Source organism: Crotalus tigris, unplaced genomic scaffold, assembly GCF_016545835.1.
Source record: "Crotalus tigris isolate CLP2741 ecotype Arizona unplaced genomic scaffold, ASM1654583v1 scf7180000017644.4837335, whole genome shotgun sequence".
Taxonomy (NCBI): Eukaryota; Metazoa; Chordata; class Lepidosauria; order Squamata; family Viperidae; genus Crotalus; species Crotalus tigris.
Window position 1 is genome coordinate 4,029,955 of NW_024096536.1, and position 25,135 is coordinate 4,055,089.

The following is a 25,135-nucleotide window of genomic DNA, read 5'->3' on the forward strand; positions in this document are numbered from 1 at the left end:
ACACCCAGGTGGCAAACTTTGCACGTGCAAGTTGCAGGAACTTTGCACCCCTCACTGCTACCCAACTACACCATCTCTTACTTAGTTCCGCAGATAGCTGGAGGAGACTGGAGCGGTAAGTTTCTCTTGATCTTCCCTGTTCGGTTCTACACAGGGATGCACAGGGTAGGCGGTGGTGCTGGGGGGCGGCTGGGGGGTGGCTGCAGGGCCGGAGCCGGCACGGCTGGTGCTTTGCGAGCCACGGGGCTGGCTCTATGGGGATGCGCAGGGTGGGCAGTGGTGCTGGGGGGACGGCTGCAGGGCCGGAGCTGGCTCGGCTGGTGCTTTGTGAGCCGCGGGGCCAGCTCTCCACGGCAGGGCAGCGGTGCTGGCGGGGTGGCTGTGGGTGGGGGCACGGTGGGCAGTTGACCTTCCATGGGCCGCGCCAGCTGGTGGTCTACGCAGTGCTGACCTGCGGTCCTACAACCTCACCTACGTGGCCATCCTGGAGCACCTCGCTCACAACACCTGCTTCTGCCGCTCACCCCCGCACAGTCCAGCCATGTAGATTTTTGGACAAGTGAGAAATCGAGATTGAATGTTGATACTCTAGCTGCAGCACTTGCCATAAAATTCAATATGAAGGATATTTCTTGTTCATATATTTCCAATATATTGTTAGAAGATGATACATTGACAAAAAATATTCATTCAATGGAAAAATACTCATTTAAATAATTAATAGGCATGTAAGCATAATTACAATATAAAATGTTATTGTTACAAATGTTTTTATTATGCATTTATCATATTATAGTGTATTCTGTATTATTGTTGCAATAAATACAATGTTTCTTTTATTTACAATTTTTTTTTCAATTTATTTGTGTCCTCCTTTTTGTTGTAAAAAAGTTGGTCACCTTAATAGTAAACTATATTTCTGTAAATGAGCACAGATTATTATTGATGTTTTCTGAGCAGAGACAACTTACAATAATTTTTCATCCAATATTATTGGTAAATATTTTTTTTATTTTTTTTTATCAATTGGCTCTCTGAATAAACAAGAGAGAATACAGTAATCCACTCTCACACAAAATGCTATAGTATACTATCAGAGTAGGAGATAAGATAACATCAATGTATGAACTTGTAAAGGTTGTCATTTTCTGGTGATACCAGCAATATTTTAATTGTATTTATTTCAAAACAAACTTAAAACAAATCATTTCATTTCTGATCATATAAATCCAGTTTTGCCATTCCTCCCATCAGGGTTTCTTAGGCATAAAAACATTTCCCCCCCTTTGTGCCTAACAACACAGGAACACTTTGCATTCAAAAGGAAACAGTGCCCTGGAGCACACATGGACAAACATATACCAGCTGCAATTGTTCTTCAAGTCAAATTTGTCTTTCCCTGGGATTGTTTTGCAGTTGCAGAGTAGGAAATGATGCAACTGTTTGAAAGAGGTGATAGGTAAGTACTCTTCGACACTCCAAAAACCTCTTCCTTTGAATTCAAAACAGTAGTGCAAATTTGCCCTTGCAGGGTCCTTATTTCATCTTTTCTCTAGCCTATAAGTGAGACAGATTTACAGTAAGTTAGCTCCACTAGGATTATTTTTTTTGTTTGTGTATTTATTTATATCCCCCCTTTATTATTTCTTTACAAATAATTCAAGGCAGCGGACATTTCCACTCACTTTCCTTTTCCTATTTTCCCCACAACAACAATCCTGTAAGATTAGTTGGGTTGAGAGAGAGTGATTGGACCAAGATCACCCAGCTGGTTTCATGGCTAAGGCAGGATTAGAACTCATTGTCTCTGACTCTCAAAAAACAGATATAGTAAGTATGAGAAGGATCTAGGTGGTCTTAATGGTCCACCACTTAAGTATGAGCCAGCAATGTGCTGCAGCTGCCAAAAAAGCCAATGCAGTTCTAGATTGCATCGACAGAAGGATAGCATCAAAATCACAAGAAACTATAGTGCTGCTTTATATTATACTAGTGAGGCCACACTTGGAATACTGTGTCCAAGTCTGGTCAACACGATACAAAGATGCTAAAACCCTAAAAAGAGTGCCAAGAAAAGCAACAAGATGATAAGATGTCTGAAAGCTAAACCGATTCCTTCCTCCTGATTCATCTTATCATCAAACATGAAAAAGGAACATATGTTTATTGAATTAATATGTTCAAATCAGTATTTGAAATAGTTCTAGAATTTGTATAGTAATGCTTTATTCCCTTGTAAAGTGAATTGAATGTGGAAACTTAGTTTTTAACTAATGTTAAAGCCTAAAGGTTACACATAGAAGTCCAAACTTTGTTGACTTCAACTGGGCAAGGGGGCACAAAGTCGGAGATATTTATTTTTCTTTTTACTTTCTGGTTATTAATTTCCTTTGTAATGTGTTAGAAATAAAGACCTGATGTACATTAAACCAGTTCCCTAGACCAAGATCCAGGAAATGGATTGGGAAAACTATATACTGATTCCGCCCCCCTCCCCCCACAATTTCTTTTGTGAAGAAAAGTGCCAAGGGATCAAAAAAGTGCCACAGTGGACACTGGCAAAAGAAGTTAAATTCAATGTCAAAATTATTTCTCTGAAATTGGACCTTGTCTTCCATCTCAGAGGGGTACTTGACTTTATGCTTGATAAGTATGATGTAAACCTATCACTTGTAATTTTTGGGGGGTTTATAATTAAGTTTCTCTGAGGTCCAGTTTGCTGAAGTGAATGAGTATTTCCATTTTGGGAGGCAACTGTTAAACCCTTGTAATTATAATTAAAAATTGAGAAAGTAAAACTAAGTTTCATGATATAAATTACCTTGGCACCAAATATTATGCTATTTACTGTATTTTCAGGGAGAATTATGTGCCACTACCCATTGGCAGTAATGTGGCCCTCTATATCCAAGATTCTTTTCTTGTTTTGTAGACACATTTCTGGTGCCTACTGTAATAAAACATTTGTTTTGAACATGGACATTCTGATTTTCTGAATACTGGAAAATCTCACCTAGTTAGGATTAATCTCATTTTTAAGTTATGGGAGGAGTTGTGCAGGCAGTGTGCTGCTCACACATGTTTACAGCAGATTTCGTTTTACAACTGTGATTTTTTTTCTCCTGTTGTACGTTTTTTGATTTTCGTGTTAGCATAGTACGTTTCTATTGTGAATGCATTTGAAACAAAAGGAAGCTGTTCCCCTCCCCCCTAGCTGCCTCACACTGGTCTGCATTTCCAGAAGAGCTGGCACCCCTCCCCCACATTCTGGTTCTACAGCAGCTGCTCTCACTGAAAACCGATATTTGAGAGGCCCCTTTTCTCCCTAAACCAGTTCTAGCAGGAAAGCTGGAGAGAATAAAAACCCAGACTGGATTTCAAATTGGAGCCTCTGCAGCTTCTTTTACTGAAGGCAAGATCTCCAGTTCATGCAACAAACTAATCCACATCTTCCATTTAGCTCTGCTGCTAATGGCATTTACTCTGGCTCCAGCCCCATATTTTAACAGGGGACGTTTGGTGTTCTGTAAGTAATCCAGTCCAGAGATTCCAGTCAGCCCTGGTGCGGCAGAACCTCAGCCTAAACAACAGTTGATGTCTCATTCCAGCTCAGAAACCAGTCTCAGCCGGCTCAAACCGGCTTTGGCTGGATGGATTGGCAAACGTGTCTGAGCTCTTTTTTTCCCTTCCATGAATTTCGATTGCCCCACCCATACAGAGGCAGCACAGAGAAAAAGCTTATTTCTATTTTTATGTTGGGATTCAGTACTGGCCTTGAATTATTTCCACTACACCCTATAGCAGGCGGGGATGTCAAATCCTTCTCAGTTCAAGAAAAACAAAACCAGAGTTCCTCAACTCCAATTATATTGTTGTGGCACAGAGAAAAATTGTCTCTTTTCTTCCTCCAAAATCTATGCAAAAGGAAGGTATGGGTGTGCTTTCCTTTTCACAATGTCCAACCATTTTGGGAATATCTTCCATTGATGAGAAGAGACTGACCTGTTGGACCTTTTCTTAAATGCAGGAAATGCTGTTGTACAAGGGCCACCTTAGTTTTCTTATAAGAAGAAATGAAACTTAATATCTCATATATTATGGACACCCTCATTGTGGACAATATTGCCTTATGTTGCCATTTCTCAACTTCCACTTCACCTTGGTAATGAGAGATTTACTAAACGTTTTGGGGAAGATTTCCCTATATACTGTGATGACCATGTTGCCCAGAAAAATCAAATATTGCCTGTCCTTTCCCTGTAAACAACCCCAGTAGAAATGATACAGTGCCCTCTATTTATCTTCCTTACTGAAGAGGAAAAACTGCTGTTCTAGCAAAATACACTAATAAGGCGGACTACAGCATCTGCATTTCCCCTTGATGACAGCAAAACAAGCCTATTCAAGGACACCTCAATCCTAGTTCAGTAAGATAAGTATCTTTCTCTGTAGCTGTAAGTAAAATGAAGAATGTTAATTTCTGACCTTGAGTCAGGGTACTATAGAATTGGGTACATTAGTTACGTAATTTATTATTATTGAGATAAGAGTCATTCGGTTTCATTGAAATGTAGATTTCTTTTATAATAAAGGCGATAACTGAGGCTGAAGGAAACTAAAAATAACAGCCTTGGGAGATTTCCTCTATTTTGTGCCTATAGGAGCAGACATACTGAAATACTTATCTATCAGAGGAATAGAAAGATGTTAAGATTATTCACTCCAGTCCTAGGCTGCACAACTCTTAACACTTTGCTCCCATCTGATGGCCACCCAGAGTTTTGCAGCCTAGATCTGGTAGCTGTAAATGAAAATTGTCCTCCTTGCCACAAGCTCTTCAACAGGTTTAACAATTATTCTGAAATATTGATGATTTTTTGCCATGGAAAAATATAAATTCAAATTAGCAACTTTTGCAGAGCACATTACTCTTGTTACTACCCAAGCTACGACTGACATTTCCTCACAAGCTAAAAAGGTAGGCTAAGAAATTTATTTCTGTATAAATGTATCCCTGCTTCACCATCCTTTCAAACAATTTATGCTCACAGCACCCCTCTGAGGTAGGAATAGGATATTGCATGACAGTATTTAAGGAATACTTTATGAGCTAGTACTGAAAGAGGAATGCTACAAGATACATTATTGAGATACAGTTCACAATATAATTTGCATCATACATTAATCACATCAGGTAATTAGTTTAAACTTAAAATCATCATCATCCTAAAGAGAAAATAATGGGCAAAATATAGAACCATTTAAGAGAGAAAGTGGTCTATGATCATTCTATAATAGAGTTCAAAGTTATGGATATGCTCAAAATTATAGATACAAATATAATTTTTCCATTTGATGGTATGAAGAAACAATATTAAGAATGTAATTTACCTACATAAAATGAATATCAGAAATCCAAAAGATTAAAAAATACTATTGGATGCATTATTATCTGGAAAGAATAGAAAATTGGCATTAATTGTTAGGAAGTTAAATGGTTTGGAAAATTAATTTTTTCTAGTAGGGGTGTTTGGGAAGCCCCCCCCCGAGAACGAAATATTTTGGGGAATATTAAAAGGCAGAATATTATATTTCCCCAAAGGATCTTAAAGTCAGAAACGAACCCCCCCCCCCAAGTCTCTGCCCCAAACAGAAACCAGGTCTGCAGAAATGTAGATGTGATAATCTTGTCAGAAAGATTGGAGCCAGGAAACTGGGATTAGAAAGACAAAGATCCCTAGAATCAACAAACCCTCACACCCAAAAAATCCGGCACAGGACATAGTCATCAGCCACAGCTCCAGGGAGACAGGATATGACCTTTGGGACATAATAGGATTAATCCACCACCATCAGAATACCAGAAAGGCACACTCAGACTCAGGTCAAAGTTCATGCCACAGGAACAACTCCAAACAAAAGCTCAAGAAGGTATAAAAACCCACCACTCCCTACTACATGTGGTCAGCTTTCCCAGAGCCATCTTTCTGTCTGGCTCTGCCCTTCAATAAACTACAACCTTCTTTCTAAAGCAGTCTCCATTTTGATTATTCTCAGCTTGGACTGGACCCTGATGAAGATTTTTCATTCAGCAGGTGAGAGAAGAGAAATATAAATCTAGGAAACCCAAGCAATTGTTTATAATATATAAAATTCAAGAGTTTTTAAAAAGCCTTACTGTTTTGTTCCTAGTTTTAACTCTTATATGCCAGTGTCTAGCAAATATATATATTTTATCAGAACAAAAGTAATATTTTTGTGGTGTTTTAATTAAATTGTAGATAGTATGTGCAGATGTTGTACATTGATTATTTTTATGGCCTCAAGAAATCTTTTAAAAATACAAATACAAAGTTTACCTGACTATCACATGATACAACACTTTTAAACAAGAAAAAGTCTGGCAAATTCTTAGAAAACTAGAAGCTTAATCTAATTCCAAAACAGTGCTTGGTTTAGTGCAAAAGGATTATATCTCTTTGTAACTTGAAACTATGATGTGTGGATCCCAGATGGTTTCATTTAAAAGAATAGTTTTCTAGAATAAAATAATTTATTTTTCCTGTCTCTGATTAATGTTATTTTTTTAAAAAAATCCCTTCTTACCTTTATGGCTAAAATGTGTCTTCCTGAATCTTGGGTTCTCTACAAATGGCCTGGGAGCTTTTGAGGGTTCTGTACAGTATCTTAGCTATTCACTTACTTCAAGAGTTCCGAAGTTGTTCCTGAAATCACAAAGAAGAGGGAGTCAAGCTATTCTCCAAAGCGCCTGAAGGCAGGACAAGAAGCAACGGATGGAAACTAATCAAGGAGAGAAGCAACCTAGAACTAAGGAGAAACTTCCTGACAGTTAGAACAATTAACCAATGGAACAACATGCCTTCAGAAGTGGTGAATGCTCCAACACTGGAAGTTTTTAAGAAGAGACCGGACAGCCATTTGTCTGAAATGGTGTAGGATTTCCTGCCTGAGCAGGGGGTTGGACTAGATGACCTCCAAGGTCCCTTCCAACTTTAAAATCAAAATCATAGAGAACTCTCCCAGCTTAGGAATCATAGACTCCAGTACTCCTATCACTACTGGGACAGGATCACTACTGAGTATATATATCAACAACACACACACACACACACACACACACGACAGGAATTCTGGAATGATTTCTGGAAAAATTAATGAACTAGTTAATGGAATAACCTAACTTTACATTTCCACTCTTGGTGACCCAAGTGATGCTGTGGCCACCCTCATGAAATGTTTGGAGGCTGTGGGGGCCTGTGGGGGACAACAATCTTTGGCTGAACCCTGTCAAGACCGAATGGCTTTATGTACATGGGGCTCTGGGATCTGGGATTTTGTTATCTTTGACTCTGGATGGGGTGGCACTGCCCAGACAGTTCTGGTCTGCTACTTGGGGGTTCTCCTGGACCCACAACTCCTGCTTGAGGAGCAGGTGGCAGTCATGGCTAGGAGAGCCTTTGAACAACTTCATGTTGCACTCCAGTTGCGGCCTTTCCTGAATCAGGATTCCTTGTGATTAGTCATTCAGTCTCTAGTCATCTCACAGTTGGACTATTGTAATGGGCTTTACATGGGGCTACCCTTGAAGAACATTCAAAGTCTACAGTTGGTGCAGAGTGTGACAATGTGGGCCCCATAACACCACTTCTCCATGAGCTGCGTTGGTTGCTGGTTTGTTTCCAGGTGCAATTCAAGGTGTTGGTAATCATCTTTAAAGCTCTTCATGGCATGATCCATGTTACTTGAGGGACTGTCTCACCCCACTGGGATTGATCCATCCCACTCATGCTGGCAGAAGAAGCATGTTGTAGATCCCATCAGCCCAATTATTCTGGCTGGCAGGGTCCAGGAGGAGGGCCTTCTCTGCCGTTGCTGCTTTCCTCTGGAACATCTTGTCCTCTGATGTGAGATTGTCCCCAACCCTCCTATTCTTTCGTAAGGGCCTAAAGATCTGGCTCTGCCAGTTGACCTGGACCCCAATGGTGGAACAGCACAGTGGAAGTTGTTGATGAGTAACAAGAGATTCCATCTCCCCCCATTCTGCCCCTGCCCTACCCACGTGTCCTTAGATTTTAATCTTTGGTTTTTAATTTATTTATATTTTAATGTAGGTATATTTTTTATGACTGTAAGCCCCCCCAGAGTTACCTTTAATAAGATGGGCAGCTAATAAATTTTATAAATAAAATATATTAAGCCTTTATGCAAATAATTAGTCTTCTCATTTTTATTCTTCCTCATTTTATTTATGTATTTATTACATTTTATATGGCTTATATTTTGGGGTTTGCAATTTAATAAGTTCTATCCATGTATTATGCATCCTCCTCTCTCACAACTCCTTTACTGCAGAATAAATATATCCAATACATCTACTAGATACTAAATACATCCAATACATCTACTAGAAACTTGCTCCAAATATGTATCTTTGTTTTTGACTGATCCCCTCAGTTGGGCCCTGTGCAGGGGAGGAATACTTCTTAAACAGCAGCAATTACAATTCCTGTCTGACAACAATCACACAGCCAATTTTAATTCTCTGTGTCGGAGCCAAGCAGTTCCATTTTTTATCACCTGGTTCCAGTGCCTGAATGTCTGTGTAGGATTTATATGTATTGTTGCCAAAACTCAGTGGCAAATGCTGAAAATTTTTATTTCTGTAGTAAAAAAAGAAACAAGAAATTAAGCAATTACAGAAAGTTACCATATATGTATCATGATCAGTCCTCAAAGCAATTCACAAATAATTTCAGCAATCTTTCAATTGTTTATGGTAGATTAATAGAATTATTTCTGTACTGAAAGGGGGGAGTGATGTCTAAAGTTTGAATTTGTGCTAATTTGAACTATAGAACCAACAGCTCCTATTTAGTTATTTTGTGATGCCAGAGCCTTCTCTGTTTTCCTTTCTCTACCTCAGTATTTTACATCTCAGTTTTATATCGATTCTTTGTATCTGCAGTTTCTGCTTAACTTCTCTGAAAAATGACAATTTGCACTTATCACATCTTTTGGCAGTCAAATTGACATGTTCTTAAAATTCTTCAGGTCTTCCTTAACTGAGTTAAGCTACTATTTGTTTTTATATACATTTTTAGGGGTTTTCTGTAAGTAGCAAATGAATATTCTTGGAAGTATATTGACTTCTGCCCATTCAAACATATTTTAGTTTGCTATTTATGAATTGCATCAATGTAAAATTAGATATATAAAAATAGTTTAAAAATAGCTGCAGATATTACTTCCAGACTATTTGAATGAAAAAAAATAAATCAAAGGTAAGTCAAGATGAAACTATTAACTTTTGTGTTAATTTCAATTATGAGACGTGGGGAGGATGCTAAAAATAGTAAGATGAATAGATCTACTGCTTTTTAGAGAAAGAAAATATTTATAGATAAAACAGGTGGAAAACTGACAAGATTTGGGATCATCCAATTCAGGAAAACTCTGATTTTAGGAATAATGAATGGACATATTATTATATAATTCCCATTTACCAAACTGTTTCATTCCTGATGCAGAATAGAGGAGGGACCACTTGGTGTCCTGCTTTCCATCTCTGTTGATGTTATGTACAAAAAGGGTCAAAGATGGAATAATCAAATGTTCCAATTATGTTTGGGCTGAGCATTTTAATTGGTCACAGTATTATTTTCATTGGCTCTGGAAAGTTTTATGCTTTTTTGACTTCGATATAGATAATGTAAATTTTTGCTGAATGTTCATACCTTTCTCTTTCTTTGCTTTTGATGGCCTTTTGTCCCATTTTTGTCAGTTAATTATTTTGATGTTTGCTGATCAAGCTACATTTTTTCCTCAAAGAAAATTTGCTTATTTCTGTGGAGAAGCACAAACACAGCCATTTAAAAAAAAACATTTATCCACAAAATGTGCAAATAAACTCATGTGAATTATGGATTAATAGGTCATACTTAAATATAAATTTGTATGTAAAGCTTGTGCATACCTGAAGAAAACCCTGAAGAAAACCCTGAAGAAAAAAGGATTACATTAAATTTAAAAACCCAGTTAGGAATAATGCTAAGCCATCAGTTAAGAACAAAAGACTGCAATACAGGGTTTTGGACTTAAAAATGGAAAAAATAAATACATGCAGTGCTGCTCACTTTAATAAAAGATAATCCTAGATGAACTGCAACATTTACATACTTGTGCTAATCAGCTTTGTTTTGCCAGTTGCGCCTGGATCCATTTGGGAAGCTCACAAAAGGAAATAGCAAAGAATAATAACAGTGAATGTGACTTTGCTAGTCACCTATTATAAAGAGCTGGAGGATGAATTGTTAAAATGAGTGAAAAATAATAACAAATGAAATTACAGAGGCAATACCACAAACATGGGAAGAAGCATATATTACTTTGATTCATAAAGAAGGGAATGATGTGCTGATGCTTGGAAGATGTGAGGGTCTGGATGGGGGTGAACAGGCTTAGACTCAACCCTGACAAGACCGAGTGGCTCTGGGTCTTGCCCCCCAAGGGTCATCCTGAGGGTCCATCATTAGTCCTGGGGGGGGGGTAAATTTACCTCCCTCAGTGCAGGCACACAACTTGGGTGTCCTCCTGGACTCACAGCTAAATTTGGAACAACATCTATCGGCTGTGGCCAGGGGGACCTTTGCCCAGGTTCGCCTGGTGCACCAGTTGCGGCCTTATTTGGACCGGGAGGCTCTACTCACGGTCACTCATGCCCTTGTCACCTCAAGACTGGATTACTGTAATGCGCTCTACATGGGGCTACCCTTGAAGAGCGTTTGGAGGCTGCAGTTGGTTCAGAATGCAGCTGCGAGAGCGATTGTGGGTGCACCAAGGTATACCCACGTGTCACCTATCCTCCGCGAGCTGCACTGGCTTCCTGTGGGTCTCCGGATGCAATTCAAGGTGTTGGTTATCACCTTTAAAGCCCTTCATGGCTTAGGACCAGGTTACTTACAGGACTGCATACTGCCGCATAGTTCCCAGAGACCGGTAAGGTCCCATAGACTGGGCCTCCTTCAGGTCCCGTCAGCCAGACAATGTCGGCTGGCGGGCCCTCGGGGAAGGGCCTTTTCTGTGGTGGCTCCGACCTGGTGGAATCAACTTCCCCCCGAAATTCGAACTATTCCCACCTTGCCGGCCTTTAAGAAAGCCATTAAAACTCTCCTGTTCCGGCAGGCCTGGGGTTGATGTCCCCGGGGGTGCCGGGATATGATTGGGACATGCTGTATGAATGCACTTATTTTATTGTTTTGTTGTTATATTTATTGTTTTAATTTTGTATGCCGTCCTGAGTCCCTAGGGATTGGGCGGCATATAAATTTTATAAATAAATAAATAAATAAATAAACAATGCAGGAAATAAAACCATAGTAATAAATACCATTGTCCTTACTGAAAGTTTATTATAATTTTTATATTTTAATACTAGTTGAACATTTAAAAAGAATGTGTACCAAATATAATGCATACAGAGTAAATGGGTCATATCCGTAAGAGGAGTATAAAGAATAATAGCACAATTATAATAAATACAGCAGAATATATTAATAACAAAGAATTTATTTTTTAGATAAAGAAAAAGCCTTTGACAATTTGTAATGGCTGTTTCTACTTGCATTATTGAATAAAATAAATCCTGGTGAAGAATTCAAAAGCTTGGGTCAAAAGCATGTATCAATGGCATTATGGATAATAGAATAATTTTTGCAAAATTTCAATAAACAAAATTACCAGATAAAAATGTCCACTTACCTCACTATTATTTGTGATTGATTTAGAAGCATAAGCTAATCAGTTTTGAAAAGAAAAATACCGTAAATGCCGGCGTATAAGACGACTTCCGCGAGCGCTGAAATCGGCGCTAAAGACGGGGATCGTCTTATACGCCGGAAATACTGGTAGTTTCCGGCGTATAAGACGACGTTCTAGGAATGCGGCCCGGCTATAAAGACGGGGGTCGTCTTATACGCCGGGTCGCCTAATACGCCGGCATATACGGTACTAGGGATCAAAATTCAAGGAGAGGAACATAAAATGTTATGTGACGATGTAGCACTGTTATACAATCACAAAGTGCGGTAGGACAACTGATAAAAACAATCATAGCTTGAATTTTTAAGAGACAAATTTAACATAAAAACCAAATAATGAGATATTTATCTCAAAAAGAAGACAGCTTTGAGCAAAAAGAATCAGGTGCTAGACAACAAAAGATCTAGTGAAATATTTGGGACTGAACCTCACATTTCATAATTATTACATCAGATTGTGGGGAGTTTAAAAAGATCTTGAAAGGTAGAAAAATTAAAAACTCCTGGTTAGGATTAATTGTGACCATTAAAATAAATATATTACCTACAATTATTATTTATTTCAAATGGTACCAATTACAATCCCAGTAAAATACGTTGCACAATTGGCAAAAAAAGTCAATATATTTATTTGGAATGAAAAAAAAAAACTTCTTGCTTTTTTGAAGTTTATATTATGCTGCAAGTTGTTTATGGTGGAAAACAGAATGAACAAAATCTGAATGGCATTAGCAGATTAATAATATTGGAAGGAGCTGGTCTAGTTAATGGATTTTAAAGATTAAAATTTGGAATAAGATATTATGAGACAAAGTTTAATAAAACATGGAATTCTATAAAAATAATAAGTTCAGCAATCTCACTTTAGCTTCATTTTCAAATGTCTTTTTATTCTAAAAATAATTATTGCAGCAAAAGTTTAATTACATATGTGGATATGTTGCATTTAAATTCCTGAAATAGATGAAAACCACAAGAATTATCTAGTGAAAACTGAAATTTACCAAGGTCAATACAAACATACAAATACAGCTAGTCCTTGACTTACAACAGTTCATTTAGTGACTGTTCAAAGTTACAATAGCATTGAAACAAGTGACTTAGGATGTTTTTCACTGTTACAACCTTTGCAGCATCCCTGTGGTACTGTGATCAAAATTCAGATGCTTGGCAACCGGTTCATATTTATGACGACAGCTGTGTCCTGGGTTCATGTGATTCCCCTTTTGCAACTTTCTGACTAGCAAAGCCAATGGGGAAGCCAGATTCACTTAACCAGGTTACTAACTTAACAACTGCAATGATTCACTTAACAACTTGGCAAGAAAGGTCGTAAAATGGGGCAAAACTAACTTAACAGATGTCTCACTTAACAACAGAAATTTTGGGCTCAATTGTGGTCGTAACACAAGGACTACCTGTATACATACAGACATACAAAGAGCAAGTCTTAAGAAAAAGGAGGATGACAAATGACAGAATTTGAAACATATATACAAAATAAAGACTGCCCACAACACACACACACACACACACACAAACACACAATTATTAAAATATGACACAGATTCGAACAAGTAAAAAGTTGCTTGATAAACTGAACGCAAAATTTCAGAGAAAGAATGACATTAAAACAGGAGGAATTGTGAAAAAAAAATCAAAATTTATCCAAAGCTAGGGAAAAAACAGTACATAATGTTTTATAGATAGTATATCTCTATCAATCACTACAAAATTAGATAAATGATATGACAAAAATAATTAACTTTGTCAATAATAACAACAAATTAAAAATGTCTTTTTATAGTAATTTTATTAAACATTACAATTAAAAAGAACAAATACAAGCTAAGAAAAATAAAAATATAAGAAGGAAAAATAGAAAGTTCAGAAAAATAAAAAAGAATAAACATAACTTTCCCTTGCATAGCAAGAATAAGGAATCTTAATAACATTTCTTTCCCTCAAAATACAACAAATTTTATCTTCATCTTCCCCTATTTCATCTCTTATCCATAAAAATTTTTTAAAAGGCACATTGTTCAATCCAGATCAAAAAGGTCCAATAATCAAATTAACTAACTTTGATCAAATTAGCCAACTTTATATTTCTTCCTTTTAACAATTTGTGATCCTCAATCCCCTCAAAGTTCTGTAAATTTCTGCAAAATCCTTGTCATTTTTTCTTTGTCCCCTCTCACATAATTCTTGACAAATTTAACAAAGTCTGTTTTATAAATCCAACATAAGAAAATTATCCAGGTCATTCTTCGGGATTAGTAAAATACCATCCAATTTCATTTGTATATCTAGTGTAGCATCTCCTACTACATCATTCCCATAACCCATCACTTTTAGATTAATTCAGACTCAATCTTATCTGCTCTTTTTCCATATCATTTTTAAATACAATTTGTGTATAATGTTAAATATTTTTAAAATTAACTTCTGGGTCCATTGTTTACAAATATCCTTTAGCATGTCCTATGTTAACTTATTTTGTTCATTCATTCATTCATTTATTAAATTTATTGGTTGCCCATTTTACCACAGGGTAGTCCTGGCGGCTTACAATATTAAAAGATAAAACTATCAAATAAAATATTACAAAAATGCAATACATAAACCTAGCTAAAAGGTGAGGAGAGAGGGAGTAGGATGAGCAGGGAAGGGAGGTAGGATCTGTCATTAATTTATCAACCACCCCCAATGTGAAGCCCCTCCTTTGGAGCCCCGAGCCAATTAGCAGAAGCAGGCTCTTCTCTTGGACCCTGCCAGCCGAAATATCCCGCTGATGGGATCCAAAGCATGCATTGTCTGCTGGCACAGGTAGAATTGGCCAATCCCAATGTGATGAGATGGCCTGGATCCATACCATGAAGGGTTTAAAGGTGCTTACTAACACTTTGAGTTGCACCCAGAAACAAACTGGCAGCTGGTGGAGCAGTGGTGTTATGTGGGCCATCCTTAGGGCCCCAAAAACTACCTGCACTGCTGCACTCTGCACCAGCTGGAGCTTCCAAATGCTCTTCAGGGATAACCCCATGTAGAGCATGTTGCAATAGTCCAAAAGCAAGATGTCTAGGGCTTGATTTATTGAGCACAGGGATTCCTAATCCAGGAGAGGCCACAACTGGTGCACAACCTGAATTTGTGCAAAGGCTCTCTTAATCATGACTGCCACCTGTTCTTTGAGCAGGTATATGAGTCCCAGAGAACCCCCAAATTGCATACTGGATCTGTCTGGGGTAATGCCACCCCATCCAGAATTAAATATGTCAAAAATCTGAATCTAGGAGCTCCATGAACCCAAGGCCATTTGGTCTTTCCAGGGTTCAGTCAAAGCCTGTTCTCCCCCATCCAGGTCCCCACAGCCTCCAGACATCACAAGAGGGCAACAAAAACATTACTCAGGTCACTAGGAGTGGAAGTACAGAACTGAGTATCATCTGTGTACTGCAGGTACCTCAACCCACGATGATGGATGATCTCACCCAGTAGCTTCATGTAAATATTAAAAAAAGTGGAGAGCCCTGTGGTATTCTACAAAACAGTGGCCATAGGCTGGATCTTTCATTCCCTAATAATATTGATTTATACCTGCCTTGGAGAAAGGTGCCAAGCCAATGTAAAACAGTGCCGCCCAGGCCCAGCCCCCATTGTTGGCCCAAAGAGATACCATGGTCAATGGTATCAAAGGCTGAGAGGCTAAGGAAAGCGAAGATGATTGCAGTGCCCCCATCCCACTCTCGCCAAAGATCATCAAGCAGGACCAATGCTGTTTCATCCCATAACTGGCCTGAATCCTGACTGAAAGGGGTTCAGATAATCTGTTACTCTCTGAAGCTCCAGGCAACCATCTTTTCCACCACCTTCCCTAGGAAAGGAAGATTAGAAACAGGACAAAAATTGTCCAAGCAGATGAGATAAAGTAATGGCTTTTTAAGGAGGCGGTGAACCAGGGCCTCCTTAAAAGACCATGGAAATATCCCCTCCTGCTCCGATGAGTTAATCACTGCCTGAGCCCACCTACTAGTGACTGGAGGCTTCCACCATTCAGGAGGGACAAGGATCTAACTTATAGATAGTGGCACTGAAATCGTTGAGGACCCTGTCCACTTTCTCAGTCCAACAGGGTCAAACCGTTCCCAGATAACTGCACAAGACACAGGCATGTCACAGGGATTTTCATCATTCATGGGATCTAATTAAAATCCAAGCAATTTTGTCTATTAGGTGTTGAACATATTTCTCTGCACGGCCCTGAAGATGATCCTTGAGCCCACCTCATCTGAGCTTAATGTAGTCAAATTAAATTTAAAGAAAATAAGAATTTAAAAATTGGGTGTTAAAATGATATTAAAAGGAATTAAAAAGATACCTACATTTCTGCAGAATCTTTTTAAACATTTAAAATGAAGCTGCTCATAGAAAATGCATATTAGATTGAAGGAATGTACCATATATCCAGTAGGATGACCAGGTAATTAATGTGCAGAATACAAAAAGCTATAAAAGGCAAGCTATAAAGTTCTATAAAATATTTATTTTAAACAATAAAATATGCTTAAACTTAAATTACTTTCATGATTTAACACAAATAGAAGTATTTATCTAAAGAGATCAGAAGCAGCAGTGTATTAATCATTTTTATGACAAATATATAAATATGTTATTGAAGGATAATGGTGAGATTGCAAAAAAGCTTTTAAAATTTCTTTCCTTAGTTTTTCAGTCAGAATCTGAGGAATCAGACATGGGTAGTGAGAAGTGATGTGAGTCTGACTGATACATTAATAATTTTAAAAGTCAATTTAAATAGTTTAAATAGCACTGATTTTAGAAAATTCACACATGTTCACTGTTGATCTTTTAATATTAATTTCCTTACTTGAATAATGGTATATTAGCAGTGCATCACTAATAGATGGAAATTCTAGATCTACAACCTAGTATAGTCTAACATACGATCTGATAAATTGGAAGTACTGCAGTTAGGAATATTAATATATAGAGGAAGAAAGGATGTGGAAGAAGGAACATTATTTCACTAACTTTTTGGTATTACTCTACAATATTCAAAGCTATCTTCATCTAACTACCAAACATTGGTATGTTTGGGCTTCCTAGAATTTATTGATTTTTTTTTTATCTTTTTCCCCTGTTATGCCAATAATCTTTCAATGCTCAGTTTATATGATATACCCAGGACAGTTGTAAATAGCATGGGGCAATTATCAGTTTATATCTTGTTGCTTTTAGCAATTATCAGAAGAGGCTTTCTGAGGTTCCTGATGAAAGGGCTCCCAGGATCCTGGAGTAGGTATTTTTCATAGGGGAGTAAAAGTCATTGTCAATTTCATGTAGCCGTTGCTTTTTGGACAGCTTCATTCTTGGCTTAGCCAGCTGTTTTAGGATAATGTATATGTTCTTATACAGGTAGTCCTTGACTTATGACCATAATTAAGCCCAGAATTCATGTTGCTAAGTGAGAAATGTATTAAGTGAGTTTTGCCCCATTTTACGACTTTTCTTGCCACATTTGTTAAGTGATTCACTGCAGATGTTAAATTAATAACATGGTTGTTAAGTGAATCTGGCTTCCCCATGGACTTTGCTTGTCAGAAGATCACAAAATATGATCACCTGACCCTGGGACATTGCAACTATCATAAATATAAACTAGTTGTCAAGCATCTGAATGTAAATCCTGTGACCATGGGGATACTGCAATGGTCATAAGTGTGAAAAATGATCTTAAGTTGCTTTTTTCAGTGCCGTTGTAGTGAACGATCACTGAATGAACTGTTGTAAGTCAAGGACTACCTGTACTGAGTTTCTGGAGCACTTCTACTCTATAGTTATTTATTTGTAATCAAAGAATACACTATGCTAATAGTATGAGAATGGATTTAGAGCAAAGTGTATGTTTGAATAGTCATATTTTAAGACAAACAAGAAAATACTTGTGTGTTATACTATGACTTTGGAGACAAAAACTGTAAAAAGCTGTTATTTATTCCGATAGAATAGCGTAAAATGAAGCAGAGGATCTAGCAGCAAAACCAAAATTGGTATCCATAGAAAGTTACCAAGCAGAAGATCATCTGAAACCTTACAAAATTATATATACGTTGTTGATTTTTCATTCAGCTAAATAGTTTAATACATATTTTTGAAAGCAATTGTCTGTGGTCTATATACCCATTTTACACTCTTAAAAGCCTTTTCAATTAAAGAAGAATTTTACATAGGGCTGCCCCAACTTGCCTAGTTTGACTTAGATTCCAAAGATTCCTTTTCCATTTTGAGAGATGTTATTCAGATCTGAAGCCAGATAACTGATGGGCAATAGAGATATAATCTGCACTACTACTGTGTAAGAGTTCCTCTTCACAACATCTCAGAGTTGTACAAAGCATTTCTTTCAGTCTTATTTCGTTTCATGAAGAAGCCATATGATTTGTCATGTTTTGCTATGGATTTCCAGTGTTTTAAGATGGGATACATAGACTGCATGTTATTCATATATATCAAGAGAAAGCTAGCCTCACTGGAGAGAGTCACTCCTTTTCCCCAGTCCAGGGCAATAATCCAATTATGATAGGATTATGTTAGCAAGCCAGAAGTTATTCTGAAGCTATGTCTTCTTTCTTAAAGAACCTTGGTATAATTGTGAAAGTATACCATGGTCTCTTGGATAGTGAAAGCTAAGTTCCATGTATTCAGCCTCTCAGCATAGACTCAATTTATCAGATCTATAGGGCAGCAGTCTCCAACCTTTGCAGCTTGGTGGCCTGGCGAGATGGGGGAGAGGGGGCTGGTCCAGGGGTTGGGGACCCCTGCTATAGGGCACTCTGTGACGTCATATCAAAAATAGGGGCATGTTAATCTTTTTTTCCACATTGTCCCATTTTTAATTTTGCTGCCAGCAGTTAGAGTTTCCTATAGTTTATATAGTTTGTACTGCTTATCAATGGAGCCTTATGGTCAGGAGTTTATTTAAGGGCAGATTTGCAGCAATTTTTGTGTCTGGCAGACCTTGATAAGCTTCAGCCTCCCCTCCCCCCCGAACAACTTGGACAGAACAGTATTGGCCAATTGATAGCACTGTTAGAATTGATGAGCAGGATTCTGAATGCTCTAAAACAGCCTTCCGTAATCTGGTAATGTGTTCTAATATACTGAGATTTTCAGTCCGAGAAATCAGCAGATTAGACATACAGCTGATAAAGTCTTGTAAAATATTAACTATTTTTAGCTAAGGAAAAGGATATCTGTGAAGTGTATTTGTGTGTCATGTATTATGATATAAAAATACATTCTGCCATGTATGTATTGACATCTGATATCACAATGAACATATGGGTAGGGCTTGCATTATGATTTCACGATGCATATTCATCATTTTGGCATCATAGCTAGTAACAAGCTAGGTTTTGAATAGAATAAAGCTGGAAAGGACCTTGGAGGTCTTCTAGTCCAGCCTCCCACTCAAGCAGGAGAACCTATGGAATTGGGTATGTCTAGTCTAATGAAGAGAAGGACGAGGGGGGGGGGACATGATAGCAGTGTTCCAATATCTCAGTGGCTGCCACAAAGAAGAGGGAGTCAAGTTATTCTCCAAAGCTCCTGAAGGCAGGACAAGAAGCAATGGATGAAAACTAATCAAGGAGAGAAGCAATCTAGAACTAAGGAGAAACTTCTTGACAGTTAGAACAATTAACCAGTGGAACAACCTGCCTTCAGAAGTGGTGAATGCTCCAATACTGGAAGTTTTTAAGAAGAGACTGGACAGCCATTTGTCTGAAATGGTATAGGGTTTCCTGCCTGAGCAAGGGGTTGGACTAGATGACCTCCAAGGTCCCTTCCAATTTTATTATTATTATTATTATTATTATTATTATTATTATTATTATTATTATTGCTATTATTATTGCTATTATTATTATCTCAGATAAGTGACTGTCTCTAGCCTCTGTACTGTTGAAATGGACATATTGTAATCCAATACATGCTGAGCAAATCAAGTTGGGAAATACTGCTGTGTGAAATGCAAAAATGTGATTCTGTTAGTTTTAGTTTTAAAATTCTGTGATGTTTGGAAGGCTGAATAAGGCAAAAAGCTGCTGCCTATGAATTTCCAACAGCTAAATTTTGAACACACACACACAAAGCAAAGCACACTAACTATAGTATAAATACTGCACACTATAATGTGCATAAATTACTGATAAAATATGCCATTGTTTTCAAATAAAGTAAATGATGAACAATTCATTGTTTTTGATGAAGTGATAAATCAAATTTGGAATCAAAATATGAAGTGATGGTTACTGTAGGTGATTTTCTCAAACAACTTTGTGCCAATGCTACCATCTGCTGGGCATTTGTTAGAATTTCACAAATATTTCTATACAAAGAAAGATTTTAATTTTTTGAAAGAATAAGAACTTTTCCATTTGCTATCTCCCAGCATTCTAGAACCAACAGATCCCAGTGAGATTCCAAGTGCCTGTTAGTTATCTCATTTATTTCTGGTTTGGTTGGAGTGCATTATGGAATATAGTGGAAAAGATTCCCCTTTTCAGATGTTTTCCTATTAGTTAAAAGGTCTATCTTTATTATCCTTGAGGGAGATGGGTGGTCTAGAAACATGAAATATAAATAAAAATAAATAAAAAAATATGTTGACATTGCTTCTAGCATCTGGAATCAATGGTGCTTCTTCCTCTTTCTTTTTCTCAGTGTAAGGATTTGTGCTGAATGGGATTTATTTGTGAGTAAATAGGATAATGTTATGTTAGAGATAGTAACACAGTGCATGTTTGGATAATGATTCAGAAGTACATGTGTGAGCATGAACACAGCATCTCTGCTATTTATTAGAACAGCCTGTCTTTTGTCAGGTTTCCATATACAAAGGGTGCCACTGCTTTAAGAGATCAACTCATGAAATGCAGTATAATAAAGCAATAGCATATTTATTTCTCAGGTTTGTGCAGATGCCTGAAGATAGGCAGACTGCTTTGATGGTAGTAGAAAGGGGTATGCCAACACAAGTGCTAAAGCAGGGGTCCCCAACCTTTCTTGGTTGGCAGTGCAGGGGGGGGGGTGGAGATGCCTTTATGTGCGTGCGCATGTGTGCACGAATGGAGCTGCAAGCGTGCGCATGAACGGGGCCACGATTGTGTGTGTAATGCAGATGGGGCCACAAGCGCTCCAGCAATGCTAGCACCCACACGCTGCTGCAATGCTAGTGCGAGTGGGGGTGCAATCATGGTGATGCTAGCATCTGTATGACACGGTATCACTACCACCCGCGTGCCACTGCAACACTAGCGCAAATGACGGATGCATGTGCCCAGTGGGCCAACAGCCCACGGCCTGGTAGTGGGCTGCAGCTAGTGGTGGGATTCAAATATTTGAGCAACCAGTTCTCTGTGTGGATGCCACTTCCAGAAGTCCATTCTGGGCCTGGGCAACAAAAAATTAGCTACCGGTTCTGCTGAACTGGTGCGAGCCGGCTGAATCCCACCACTGGCTGCGGCTCACAGGTTGGGGACCTCTGTGCTAAAGCATTTCTTTCTAATAGTTAATACTGTATATAATGTGTAAAGAGTAGAACTACCATTATTATACTTCCAGATAAGTGCAGAGAAGTAATGCCTCAGTAGCACTTAAATTTCTAATGCATAAGAATAATGGCTTTTCTTTTTTAAAAAAAAATTCAACACACATACAGTTATCTAGTGGTTGCAAAGTCTGAGTGTCTTTGTTAAAAGAAAGTATCAATGTTGCCCATGTTGGAAGTATACTATAAACTCAATTCTTCTGGGATTAGACTGAAATTAAATTGGCATGATTTTAATTTTACACTTATATTTTTCTTACCTGTGATAACATTAACCCAAGTTAACTGTCAAACGTGGGAGCGTGTGGGATTACAGTATGTATGAAAGGGTTATTGAGGATGTGTCAAAGTGCAGCTACAAATGTACCATTTGTTTGTTATCCTTCTCTTTTCAAATAACTTTTTTCAATTTTACTACAAATTATACTTCTTTGGTTCTTCAAAACACTGGCAGTTTAGTTCTGCTTAGAGCAAGATAATACAGGTAGCCCTCAACTTATGCCCTCAGCTGAGATCAAAATTTATGTTGCTCAACAAGGCAGTTAAGTGAGTTTTGCCCCATTTACCATTTTTTTTGCCACTGTTGTTAAGCAAATCTCACTGCAGTCATTAAATTAAATGTTTGTATAATAACATAGAAATAGTTCCAGTATCCTAAGCTGATACATACGGATCATGGTAGCTATATAGAAATTGGCACCACATTGTTAGCCTTAAAGCCATAGAGTCCCATATAGCCCCCTTACTCCATCCAATTCAAAGACAGTTTATTTACTGTTTGCTGAAGATGTGTCTTCATAACATCACCTTTGTCTTACTATCATCCTAGGTGAGGCGAGATGAGGCAAAGTGAGGCAAAGAGAGTTGGCGTAATAGATGGTAGTTTCCAACATCTGTCCTAACTCAAAGCTCTTCTTAAGTAAGAACATCTCAATGTGTCTCATTTAAGAAGGCAGGGCTGCCTGTTAAATTGAGCAAGAATTTTTTTGATGATTTGAACACAATAATACTAAGATTTATATGGCAAAGAAAGAAAGCAAGAATTAAATGTAAACTTTTACAAGATGCCAAAGACAGAGGGGGCTTTGGATTTCTGGACTGAAGACTTTATTATCAAGCAGCTATTTTGCTCTGGCTGAAAGAATGGATTATGCTGAGAAATAAACAACTTCTCTACTTAGAGGGACATGACCTCCAATTAGGTTGGCACGCCTTTTTATGGTATGAGAAAACTAAAGCACATAAATACTTTCAAAATCATGTCATAAGAATGCATTGCTTTCAGAATGGGAGAGAATTAGACACAAAATGTACATGAAAATACCTGAGTGGCTTTCAACAATGGAAGCATTTGCTTATCCAAACTTGATTAACTTTGATAAACTTGTTAGTTATGAAGATATTTTGGATAAAGATGGAAAACTTAAAGACAGGCAAACTCTTCAACAACAAGGTATCAAGTTAACATGGTGGTCTTATTTGCAAATTCAAACAAGATATGAAAAAGATATAAAATCAATGGGATTTTACAAACAGCAGATTCCACTTGATAAAATACTTTTGAAAACAGACGAGAAATTGACTAAGAAACTTTATAAATGTCTGTTAAGATGGAAGATGGAAGAAGAACAAGTAAAAGAAACAATGATAATATGGGCAAAGAATTTTGGATACTCTATATATAGATTTAGAAGACTGGCAGAAACTTTGGGATAAAAATATTAAACTTACTAAAGCAGCATCATATAAAGAAAATCTATATAAGATGTTTTATAGATGGCATATGACACCAGTTTGATTAGCGAAAATGTTTAAAAATGTATCAAATACTTGCTGGAAATGTAAACAAAACTCAAGCACTTATTACCATGCCTGGTGGATATGCCCTATCGCAAAGAAATATTGGCTTAAGATTCATAGATGGCTGGAAAAGATGATGAAAGTACAGATAGAAATTAAACCGGAATTGTTTTTGTTAGGAATAGTAAGATCTAGCTATGGTAAAGAGAATGACTATTTAATACTACATATATTAACTGCTGCAAGAATAGTATTTCCCAATTTTGGAAAAATGAAAATTTACCATCTGACCAGTCTATAATCTCGAATATTTTAGATTGTATAGAAATGGACAGATTAACCTTGGAAATGAAGGAGAAAGAAGACTCAATTTATTTTAAAACTTGGGAAAAGTTTTATCGATGGTTAGAAATACGTCAGAATGTGAATGGAGTTTAAAATTGAATAGAATAAATGCTAGATTTCTAATTAAGTTCTATTTTGTTAGATTAATAATATCTTTATTACTAGTGATGATCAGAAATAATTGATAAGTTATTAAGTATGGATATTTACTCAGAGGATTTTTATCTATTTATCAAATTTTAGTTATGTGATTATAGTTAATTTGATCTTTATAACTGTTTAGTATTATATAAAGTTTGTATTTAAATTTCATGTTTATTCCTATGAATTTTTTTCTTTTTTATTTGTGATTCTAACAATAAGTAATTATAACTAACAAACTAATATATTAATTTGTTAAAGTTATTACAGTTAAGTATTAGTAATATTATATTAAGCATCACTATTTTATATTAATTAGTATGATTGAATATGTATACCTAGACGGGTTTACTTGTTGAAGCGTTGATTTAATGTGGGGGACAACCCCACTATTGTACCTATCCCTTCCCCTGGTCTAACCTTTTTTGTTTGTTACCCCTTGTCATACCCTTATTGACCCTATTTTTCCTTTACTCTCATAAAATTTAATAAAATATATTTTAAAAAAAGAGAAGAAGGCAGGGCTGCTTTCTCACAAGTAACATCACTGACCTCTGCTACTCCTCTCTATGCTCTCTGCTTTATGTACCTTTGCATTGGGAAGGAGTAGCAATTTGTCTTCCTGATTACATAACAGCAGCAATTGTTCCCTCTGCCTGTCTGCCAGCCCCATCTCCTCTGCCTCAGCTCAGTCGGCTGTTTGACTGGTGCCCCCAAAGCTGACTGCTCACCTTCCAAGGACCTCTGAAGTTGACTCCCCATCATCATCAGACTCAGATTCCAAAGCCTCCACCCATGGGATTTCTCCCTTGAATCATGTTGTATGCTGCTATAGACAGGGAGACAGTTTTGAAGCAAATATTCAGAAAATGTATGTAAACAAAGAAGACAGAACTGAGTCCTGGAAAAGGAGATATTGTTATGAAGAGACTCAGGATGACTCTTCTCTGATTCACTGGTGTATAAAAAGGAAGGGAGGAGACACAAAATACACGTAGCCCTTGAATTATGGCCATGTGTTTAATGGCAATTCATAATATGAAGGCGTTGGAAAAAAATGACCATCACACACCCCACAGTCATGTGATCAGAATTTGTGTGCTTGACATCCAGCTCACATTGACATCTTGCAATCACATAATTGTGATTTGTGAGCTTTTTAACCAGCTTCTAACAAGCAAAATCAGTGGGGGAAGCTGGAGTCACTTAACAACAAAATGATTCAATTAATGTAGCTGGTGATTAGCTTAATCCCCATGGTAAAATGGTCATAAAATTGGGTATAATCATGTGATGAGTTGCTTAATGATCACATCACTTAGCAACTGAAATTCCGGTCCCAGTTGTCACTAAGTCGAGGACTACTTTTATCTTCAGG

General features: G+C 37.4%; 1 long non-coding RNA gene across 2 annotated transcripts in view; it reads right to left on the reverse strand.

Annotated features, from left to right (window-relative positions):
- LOC120304723 overlaps positions 1 to 24,652 on the reverse strand; it is a 56,439-nt gene extending 31,787 nt beyond the window's left edge. The window contains exons 1-4 of one of the 2 annotated variants that reach the window (XR_005555805.1): positions 24,489 to 24,652; positions 9,756 to 9,864; positions 6,607 to 6,725; positions 874 to 1,557 (exon numbers count right to left, since the gene is read on the reverse strand). This is a non-coding gene — a long non-coding RNA (uncharacterized LOC120304723). Of the gene's footprint in view, positions 1 to 873; positions 1,558 to 6,606; positions 6,726 to 9,755; positions 9,865 to 24,488 lie in introns of those variants that run through there. The other variant, XR_005555806.1, reaches the window with a different exon arrangement.
- Positions 24,653 to 25,135: the final 483 nt, after the last annotated feature.